This window comes from Ranitomeya imitator, chromosome 2 (assembly GCF_032444005.1).
Source record: "Ranitomeya imitator isolate aRanImi1 chromosome 2, aRanImi1.pri, whole genome shotgun sequence".
Lineage (NCBI taxonomy): Eukaryota > Metazoa > Chordata > Amphibia > Anura > Dendrobatidae > Ranitomeya > Ranitomeya imitator.
The window spans coordinates 71,768,728-71,776,775 of NC_091283.1; positions in this window are offsets into that span (position 1 = coordinate 71,768,728).

Below are 8,048 nucleotides of genomic sequence, written 5' to 3' on the forward strand. Positions count from 1 at the left end.
GCCATAGAAAATCAGACACAAAGAGTACTAGGAGTGGGTCTAGCAGCCGTTCCACACGACACAGCAGATCTGCTGTGAAGACTAATACCCCTCCTCAAGGATCTTCCCTACCAGACCCGGGCCCTCCTCCAGAACCGGTACCTGCCTCCACATCCGAATGGTGAGTGATCGCCGTGAATATATATATTTTATAATGGGGCTCCCTCTTCTCCCTTATTAGGGAAAGAAGAGGTTGGAGAAAAAGAACAATAGATCCTGCCCCACCTGTAACAAAGCTTTACCGGTAACCTGGGACAAAAAGCTTTGCAAGTCATGCATCCAGCGTTTACTATGTGAGGAGACCCCCGACTTTGCATCTGAACTTAAAAATATAATCAGGTCCGAGGTTCAGAATACCCTTTTATCCTCCAAAAAAGGGAAGGAGAAAGTGAAGGAGTCGGTACATTCCCACTCGGTCCGATCCTCATCTGAAAATGCAGATTCGGACGATTCAGATTCCTCCCTATCCTCTGAGGAAGATTCGGCCCGGCATTGCTTCCCACTAGAAGAAGTGGATACTTTAGTGAGAGCCGTTAGGGCTACTATGGGGGTTGAGGAACCCAGACCCGATAAAACGGCCCAAGATGTAATGTTTGGAGGTCTGGGACAAAAAAAGCGGAGAACTTTTCCTCTAAATCCCAATGTCCAGACATTAATCAAAAAAGAGTGGGAGAAACCAGATAGGAGAAATTCCTCGGTGCCCTCGCTTAAAAGAAAGTATCCCTTTGAGGATGAGGCTTCCTCTTCTTGGGACAAGGCACCAAAACTGGATGTTGCGGTAGCCAAAGCCTCGAAAAAATTTGCGCTCCCGTTCGAGGATATGGGTACCCTCAAAGACCCCTTAGATAAAAAAGCGGATACATCTCTTAAAGGGGCATGGGAATCGGCTGGGGGTAGCTTGAGACCTGCAGTTGCAGCAACCTGCACTTCCAGATCTCTGATGGTGTGGATCGACCAGCTGGAAAGTCAAATTAAAGATGGGTTACCCAGAAATAGGTTGCTGGATTCGATCCCTGCAATAAGAGCAGCAGCAGCGTTCCTGGCGGACTCCTCAGCAGACTGCGTACGCCTAACATCTAAGGCCGCTGCTCTCTCCAACGCAGCCAGAAGAACCTTGTGGCTCAAGAGCTGGCCAGGAGATCTCCAAACGAAGTTAAAACTATGTTCTATCCCATGTGAGGGGAATTTTTTGTTCGGAGAAACCCTGGATGACATCCTCCAGAAAGCGAGAGATGCAAAGAAGGGGTTTCCAAATCTGGGTCCGACCCCATTTAGACAATCTTTCCGGAGCCGCAGATTTTTCCGTCGTAGACCCCCCAGAGAGCAGAATAAGTGGGAAGACGGGAGGAGAAGGGATAGGGGTTACCTCTTTGGCAACACCTCCCGTGATAAAAAGCCTTCCAAATGACATTTGTCCTATGGTGGGGGGAAGACTCACATCATTCCTTCCCGCCTGGAAGAAAATTTCCAACAACACCTGGATTTTAAATATCATACGGTTTGGTCTAAAAATAAATCCCCCCCCCCCTGGAATTACATAGTAACAAAGTCAAGATCTTCGGCAGCAGAACAAGCAGCATTAGAGAAAGAAATTATTTCCCTACTGCAAGAATCTGTGATTCGGGAAATCTCCCCTCAGGAAATAGGGGAAGGGTTTTTCTCCCCTCTATTTTTAGTACCGAAACCCGACGGGTCCTTTCCGGACCATTATAAATCTAAAAAACTTAAACATACGTGGTAAATTACAAATTCAAAATGGAAACAATAAGGTCCACTATAAAAATCCTTTTCCCGAACTGCTACATGGTCGTAATAGACCTAACCGACGCATACTACCATGTGCCCATCCACGATCAATCTCAGAAATTTCTCAGGATGGCAGTCTCCATAAAGGGACAAATAAGATATTTTCAATACAGGGCTCTCCCGTTTGGGATTTCAATAGCTCCACGTATATTTACGAAAATAATAGCGGAAATGATGGCCCACGTAAGGGAACAAGATATATTAATAGTCCCTTACCTGGACAACTTTCTTATCGCAAGCAACTCAGCGCAAAGTTGCAGGGAAAAGAGAGACCAAGTAATGACCATCCTGACGGACTTGGGGTGGCTCATAAATGTAAAAAAAATCAAGGATGGAACCCTGTCAAGTACAGGAGTTCCTAGGACTGACATTAGACTCCCGGGTCCCAAAAAAGACAACATATTAACCATGATAGCACGAACGTTACACAATCCCTCCATGACCCTAAGGAGAGCAATGTCGCTTCTAGGCTCTCTATCCTCATGCCTACCAGCGATACCCTTCGCACAATTTCACACAAGGGAACTTCAGTGGCACATACTAGAATGGCAGTTGTTGCTAAAAAACAATCTGGAAAGCCGGGTCATCCTAAATTCATCAGTTATTCATTCCCTTCTTTGGTGGGGAAAGGACCAAAACCTGTCAAAGGGAGTCCCTTGGGTGCCAAATATTTCTCGGGTAATAATAACCGATGCGAGTCCCAGAGGGTGGGGGGCCCACATGGGGGACAAAGTGGCTCAGGGAAATTGGTCGGTTCAAGAACTATCAGCATCCTCAAACCAAAAAGAACTTTGGGCGGTACATCATGCTCTTCTATTTTTTTTCTAGCCGACATTCAGGGGCATCATGTCCAAATTTTTTCGGACAACAAAGTGACTAGCGTATATAAATCACCAGGGGGGAACAAGGTCTCGTTCACTGATGAGTTCTTCAGCCAAAATTATCAAGCTGGCGGAAGAAAACTTACTATCCCTCTCGGCGCTACACATTCAGGGTTCAAACAACGAAAGGACAGATTACTTGAGTCGAACTCAGTTGAAACAAGGCGAGTGGTCCCTAAACCAATCCATCTACAACCAGATCATAGAAATGTGGGGGACACCAACAATACTTATTCGCCAATTCCAAAAACAAAAAGGTAAACAAATTCTGCTCACTGAACCCGGAAGGGAATCCACAGGCTCTAGATGCCTTTTTGATTCCATGGACTCAAAAATTGACTTATGCCTTTCCTCCAACCATTCTGATTCCGGCAGTCATTCGGAAAGTCAGGGAAGACAAAACAAAAATGATCCTTATAGCCCCGTTCTGGCCAAAAAGAACGTGGTTCTCCTGGCTGAGGATGCTATCGGTCTCAGACCCATGGGTCCTACCGAATATACCAGACCTTCTACATCAAGGACCAATCTTCCACCCACAGGAGCCGAACCTCCATTTGACAGCCTGGTTTTTGAACGGGGACTATTAAGAGAAAGGGGTTTCTCAGACAACTTAGTGGTTACACTATTAAAAAGTAGAAAGCCTATCACTACCAAAATATATGGGAAAACTTGGAGGAAATTCCTATCTGTCTCCAAGGTAAAGGTCCAAGACGGGCCTTCAATTCCTAAAATCCTTGAGTTCTTACAAAAAGGTCTGGAGCAGGGGTTGGCGGTCAGCACTCTAAAGGTACAGATAGCAGCTCTAGGAGCCCTCTATAATCAAAACATTGCAGCCAACCCATGGGTAATAAGGTTTATTAAGGCAGTTACAAGATCAAAACCCTTAATTACTCAAAAGTTACCCTCATGGGACCTAAATTTAGTCCTTTCAGCATTAACAGGTCCTCCATTCGAACCTATAGAAACGATTCTCATAAAAACATTATCACTTAATACTATTCTCTTAGTGGCATTAACATCCGCGCGCAGAATAAGTGACATTCAAGCCCTTTCCTCTAATCCACCTTTCACTAAAATATTGGATGATAGAGTCACTCTTAGACCCGACCCGGCCTATTTGCCAAAAGTGGCATAAAAATTCCATAGGTCACAAGAAGTATCCCTGCCATCCTTTTGCCCAAACCCAAAAAATGAGAAAGAGCAGAACTTCCATAATCTAGACGTTAAAAGATGCCTAGTCCAATACTTAGATTCCACCAGGGAGTATAGGAAGGAAGGCTCTTTGTCTGTTTTCAGGGTCCCAGAAAAGGATTCTGGGCATCCAAGGGTACTTTGGCGAGGTGGATAAAGAAGGTGATAGCCTTGGCATATTCATCCTCGGGGAATACAATCCTGGATGGGTATAAGAGCGCATTCCACAAGAGCAGTAGCTACCTCATGGGCTGAGAGGTCAGAGGTATCGATAGAGCAAATCTGTAAGGCGGCCACCTGGTCATCATCAACCTTTTTTTTTAGGCACTATAGATTAAATCTAGCCTCTATGTCTGACTTAACCTTCGGACGAAGGGTTCTTGAGGCGGTGGTCCCTCCCTAAGCTTAGTCTCTGCAATTCTCTCCGTAGTGCTGTCATGGGAGACCAAGAAAGTCATAGTTACTCACCGTTAGCGGTGTTTCTCGGAGCCCATGACAGCACCTGCTTATTCCCTCCCATCACGAGTGCGGTGAGCACCTTTAATTAAATATAATTTATATAATTCATATACTATAATCTAGGCACAGGGTTCCTCTATTAAGAAATGTTATAATATGATTTTTTCTCTGTTGTAAACTAACCTGGAGGTCCTCTGATGCTCTGTAAACCAACTGATGCGAGGGAGAGGTACCGCCCTTTTATCTGTAGGTTTCCTGTCCCTGAAGGGCGGATCCCCTCTCTCCGTAGTGCTGTCATGGGCTCCGAGAAACACCGTTAATGGTGAGTAACTATGACTTTTAGGTGTGTGGTCACCCACACTTGTGAACTAAAAAGACTCCTAAGATGATAGGACACCACAGAAACATCTAAAGTGACTTCATCAGCCTCATAGGTGAGTGTTACAGGAGTCTCTCACTTGGTTCCTTGGTGTCCCGATTAACAGGTCAGATCATGGCTAAAGGTACCGTCACACTCAGTGATGCTGCAGTGATATAGACAACGAGCCGATCGCTGGAGCGTCGCTGTTTAGGTCGCTGTAGAGACGTCAAACACAGCAACTCCAGAACGATGCAGGAGCGATCCAGTGACGTAACGGCCACTCACTTCTCGTTCTCGCTGGTTGTTAGCTCCATGTAAAACAGCCGGAGTGTACCGATCCGACACACATCTAGGGGCCCTATGCTCGTTGCTGGTGTCATTGCTTTTGATGTCAAACATGACGATACACGCCGACCTGGCGACAAAATAAAGTTCTGGACTTCTAGCTCCGACCAGCGATGGCACAGCGGGATCCAGATCGCTGCTGCGTGTCAAACACACCGAGATCGCTATCCAGGACGCTGCAACGTCACGGATTGTTGTCGTTTTCTTTGCAAAGTTGCTGAGTGTGATGGTACCTTTAGACGCAAGTCAAAACCCTTTGATCTTTCCTAACAGTGTGTTAGTGCCCAACAATACTTGCAACTTACCTTTTATTGCAAAGCTATTCAAATATTTTTTAGTCACCGCCGCTCTTTGGTGGATCCTCTTTTCATTTCATTGTGGCTACTCGCCTTGATCCGTGTGAGGCGATGGGCGGCACTGGGGAGCACGTACACACATGCTGGTAAGCTGACTCTATTCCTCTACCCCCAAGAAATCATACTGTCCTTTGGGGTCCCCCCCCCCCCTATTCAGGAGCAGGCGATGGTGCAGGTGACCCGGGGCTGTTGCCCATTTCTACATGTCAGGGCCTCTGGCACTACCTGAAGCCAGGTCACTTACAGTCCATGCACCTAGGAATTGGGCTCCAGGAAGCAGGGGGAGGTAGAAGAAAAAATGGACACCAGGAGAGGATTACTGGTATTACCCTTCTAATTTTTTTTTCCTGGCTTTGCACATTCTGCAAAGCGTTTATAAATGTAGGAGTACATAAAGTACACATTCAAAATATTTACTTTAAAAAAAAATTTCTGGATTCAATTAGTCATTCATCAGTCGCTGAGCCCACCTCTTTCCCAGCACATGTCAGCTGCTTTGAACAGCTGACATGTGCTTTTAACAGCTTTAACAGCATTTCAGGTTTTTGAAATGTATTCTCTAGCCTTCTGATCGTGCACTCCCCGCCTCCTAGCTTCAGGTGTTTTAATTATAGTAGGTCCAATACCCCTCCACATAGAGAGAGAATTTGAGTCCAAGAAGAGGTTTTTGCATGTACCCATTCAGATGGAGACGTTTATTCTCAGTGAGGTAGGTCAAACTTAGGACCTCGTATAAGAGAGATGCCTTAACGTGGCTACGAGGTACACATAAAATTGGCCATTTTTGTGCGCTAAAAGCTCTCATTTTTCATATTTCTAGTGCAGTAATGCAGTTTAAATTTCGTTTTTTCAAGTTTACATGTTTTGGCGCTGCAGTGTGCTGCCCTATTTATTTAACTATATACGAGTTGGCGACTCTGGGTTCAGCACCTGTTCACACTCAGTCTATGTTTGGATGTGCAGGTCAGGTTTTTGAAATGTATTCTCTAGCCTTCTGATCGTGCACTCCCCGCCTCCTAGCTTCAGGTGTTTTAATTATAGTAGGTCCAATACCCCTCCACATAGAGAGAGAATTTGAGTCCAAGAAGAGGTTTTTGCATGTACCCATTCAGATGGAGACGTTTATTCTCAGTGAGGTAGGTCAAACTTAGGACCTCGTATAAGAGAGATGCCTTAACGTGGCTACGAGGTACACATAAAATTGGCCATTTTTGTGCGCTAAAAGCTCTCATTTTTCATATTTCTAGTGCAGTAATGCAGTTTAAATTTCGTTTTTTCAAGTTTACATGTTTTGGCGCTGCAGTGTGCTGCCCTATTTATTTAACTATATACGAGTTGGCGACTCTGGGTTCAGCACCTGTTCACACTCAGTCTATGTTTGGATGTGCAGGTCAGGTTTTTGAAATGTATTCTCTAGCCTTCTGATCGTGCACTCCCCGCCTCCTAGCTTCAGGTGTTTTAATTATAGTAGGTCCAATACCCCTCCACATAGAGAGAGAATTTGAGTCCAAGAAGAGGTTTTTGCATGTACCCATTCAGATGGAGACGTTTATTCTCAGTGAGGTAGGTCAAACTTAGGACCTCGTATAAGAGAGATGCCTTAACGTGGCTACGAGGTACACATAAAATTGGCCATTTTTGTGCGCTAAAAGCTCTCATTTTTCATATTTCTAGTGCAGTAATGCAGTTTAAATTTCGTTTTTTCAAGTTTACATGTTTTGGCGCTGCAGTGTGCTGCCCTATTTATTTAACTATATACGAGTTGGCGACTCTGGGTTCAGCACCTGTTCACACTCAGTCTATGTTTGGATGTGCAGGTCAGGTTTTTGAAATGTATTCTCTAGCCTTCTGATCGTGCACTCCCCGCCTCCTAGCTTCAGGTGTTTTAATTATAGTAGGTCCAATACCCCTCCACATAGAGAGAGAATTTGAGTCCAAGAAGAGGTTTTTGCATGTACCCATTCAGATGGAGACGTTTATTCTCAGTGAGGTAGGTCAAACTTAGGACCTCGTATAAGAGAGATGCCTTAACGTGGCTACGAGGTACACATAAAATTGGCCATTTTTGTGCGCTAAAAGCTCTCATTTTTCATATTTCTAGTGCAGTAATGCAGTTTAAATTTCGTTTTTTCAAGTTTACATGTTTTGGCGCTGCAGTGTGCTGCCCTATTTATTTAATTACTTACAGTCCATGCACCTAGGAATTGGGCTCCAGGAAGCAGGGGGAGGTAGAAGAAAAAATGGACACCAGGAGAGGATTACTGGTATTACCCTTCTAATTTTTTTTTCCTGGCTTTGCACATTCTGCAAAGCGTTTATAAATGTAGGAGTACATAAAGTACACATTCAAAATATTTACTTTAAAAAAAAATTTCTGGATTCAATTAGTCATTCATCAGTCGCTGAGCCCACCTCTTTCCCAGCACATGTCAGCTGCTTTGAACAGCTGACATGTGCTTTTAACAGCTTTAACAGCATTTCAGGTTTTTGAAATGTATTCTCTAGCCTTCTGATCGTGCACTCCCCGCCTCCTAGCTTCAGGTGTTTTAATTATAGTAGGTCCAATACCCCTCCACATAGAGAGAGAATTTGAGTCCAAGAAGAGGTTTT